The sequence below is a fragment of the Equus asinus genome, chromosome 10, assembly GCF_041296235.1.
Source record: "Equus asinus isolate D_3611 breed Donkey chromosome 10, EquAss-T2T_v2, whole genome shotgun sequence".
NCBI classification, from domain to species: Eukaryota; Metazoa; Chordata; class Mammalia; order Perissodactyla; family Equidae; genus Equus; species Equus asinus.
The window spans coordinates 77165712-77168427 of record NC_091799.1 but is presented as its reverse complement, the minus strand read 5'-3'; the positions used below and the strand labels follow the sequence as shown (position 1 = coordinate 77168427).

General features: G+C 35.9%; 1 pseudogene; it reads right to left on the bottom strand.

Annotated features, from left to right (window-relative positions):
- Nucleotides 1-447: 447 nt before the first annotated feature.
- LOC106824695 (peptidyl-prolyl cis-trans isomerase FKBP3 pseudogene) lies at nt 448-1090 on the bottom strand (annotated as a pseudogene).
- Between the last annotated feature and the right edge of the window lie 1626 nt (nt 1091-2716).

Here is a 2716-nt window from a genome sequence, read left to right as displayed (position 1 = left end):
ACATGATGCAGTCTACCCAGAAACTGAAGTATAATAATGTGTACCTGAAATTTACACAATGTTATAAGCCAATATGACCTCAATAAAATAATTTTTTATTTTATTCTAACAACTCTCCTGGAACCCAAAGTAAAACTTCTTTTTTTTTTTTCCATTAGATGAACTTTTATTAAGCCTTATAGTTTACAACATGAGGCTAGAGGACAATCAGTTCTCCTTAACCAATATTTCACCAAGCTGTAGTAAAATATTTTAAACTTCAGGGATTTATACGGGATTAAATTTCTTCGAAGTTGAGGATCAAGTAAATAAGTCTTAATTTAACTCCTTGAATTTTCCAGTTGAATCTTCCCTTATAATAGTAACTAGCTCTAGGTCGTTACAGAAGTTTCCTCAAGTCCATTTTTTTATTGTTGCTGATGTCTCCGGATCTGAAGCACTGCTGTTTCAATCAACATCCACTAATTCCACTTCAAAAATGAGTTTTCATTTGGTGTAACTTGGGCATCAGGCTGTCCTTTCTTTCCAGGAACCCATTCGGGTTCAGTCCCCAGTGGAGCCTTTTCTCCTAAGACTTCATCCAATCCTCTGATAATTTTGCCTATTCCAACCTTAAAATTTAAAAGGCTTGGTGCTTTTCTTCTTCTTTGAACTTGTTTGAATATTAGTATCAGAAACAGTGCCATCGTGTCTTACTCTTGTATATCAGCAGTGAACAACATCTCCCTTTTTGGGAAAGTTGGTTTCATCTCCTTTTTTAAGGACAGATTTTGTATATTTCGGTGGACCCCCATTCAGAGACTCTTCAGACTTGATTTCTTCCGGTTTATCTTCAGTAAGCTTCCAATTTTTCACCTCCTTGCACACGTTACTTAGACTTTCAGTACCCTTGAAACGCGTGCTTTCATAAAGATGGTTATAGGCTGTAACCAAATGGTCCTTGTTAGCTGTCTTAGCCACATTTTTAAAGTTTCTTAATAACATGTTCTGCAAGAAATGATTCTGGGCTGTTGTCCTTTAGAAACTTGATAATGTCCGTCTCAGGCAGGCACTCCATCGGCCAAGCCCTCTGCAGAAGGGCGGCTGCCATCTTCTCCCGCTGCCCCCGCTTCACTGACCAGAATAAAACCTCTTGAGATCACCATGGGCCTCCCAGTCACTAAATCTAACGTCTGAATTTACTCTGGCCTCATGTATTTCAAATTCTCTGAAGTGTTTGATGATACTAATTGCCTTTTTCTCCCTCTTCTGGTTTGACTTGCAAAATATAAAAACCCATCTGGTTTTCCTCCCATTTTTCTAGTGGTTCTTTTTCCTTACGGTCTTACTTTTCCCTTTTATACACCCATCCAAATGTTTTTCCTCTTTCAAACTACCCCCTTGAAATCAGTTCTCAAACCTTGGAGCATATTAGAATTGCCTTGGGAGTTAAAATCACTATGCAGGCTACACTTCAAACCAATGTAATTAGACTTTCCCAGAGTGGGAACCAGGTATCGTGCTCGTTCGTTTGAAAATTTCTTAGAGATTCCAATGAGTAGTGATGGTTGAGAAAAAAATGATGCACTTTACTATCCAAAGTGTGGTTGTCAGACCATGAGTTTGGGCATCACCTAGATGCTTGTTAGAAATACAGAATCTCACACCCCACCTCAGACATATGGGACAAAAAGTGCATTTTTGAAATCCCAGATATTCATATCCACATTAAAATTTGAAAGATACCAATGTGTATTATTAAATTTAGCACTTGTCCTAACTTATCTCCTATGTTCTAATGCTATGTTTCTACTGTCATTTGCTTGTGGAATATCTTACCTGTGTGTTCCAGTGAGGACCTCAAACTCAGCTTACGCTTAGAATGGAACTAATATTCTTTCCAACCATGAATTAGCATTTTTCTCTGAGTCTTTATCCACTAATAATATCTCTGTTCATCATGGCTTCATACTTTATAAAATAATTCTTTTTAATTTTCTTTCACACACTGTCTCAAAATCTTCTTATATTATGCTCTTCCATATCTCTCAAGTTTTATTCCTTTCCATTTACAACAGCAGTTCAGACATCATTACCTCTCACTGAATTTTTGAGATAGCTTCCTATCTGATCTTATTGCCTTCAGTTCTTCCCCATTTCAATTTATGGTGCACAGTTAGATTAATCTTCCTAACACACACCACTATCAGCTGAGAAAGAGGTCAGCCCAAAATTAATGACCTTTAGAAGAGATTTCACGTCTTACCTGAAAAACTCACTCATAAACTTCACTTTAGTGGAATTATAATCTACCATTTTAGTGATCAGAATAAAATAATTTTCACATTTTCTAGTTTCTTTGGAGATGGAAAATTGGTGATCATAAAACATAGTGCAGATTGGCAAAATCGAAAACAGTCAAATCACAGACTCATGTCTTTGAGACAAGGGCAATGTCCTTTGAGAGCAAATATAACAATAATAAATTATCTTCACTTTCTATTAATTTAGAAAGAGCCCTCTATGCTTGCCATTTGATTTAGTTCTTTCCATCATTTATAATTCAAATAAGAAAGAAATTAACATTTCTAATCACAGCTGAAAGTACTTCATGTATTTCCTCAGCAACATAATATAATGCAATTAGTTGTCAGATGATGTCATTTTAATAAGTTTGAAACTTTTGTTCAACCAGTAACCATGCCTTGTAAGAACAATTAAATTATCTCTGAATTCA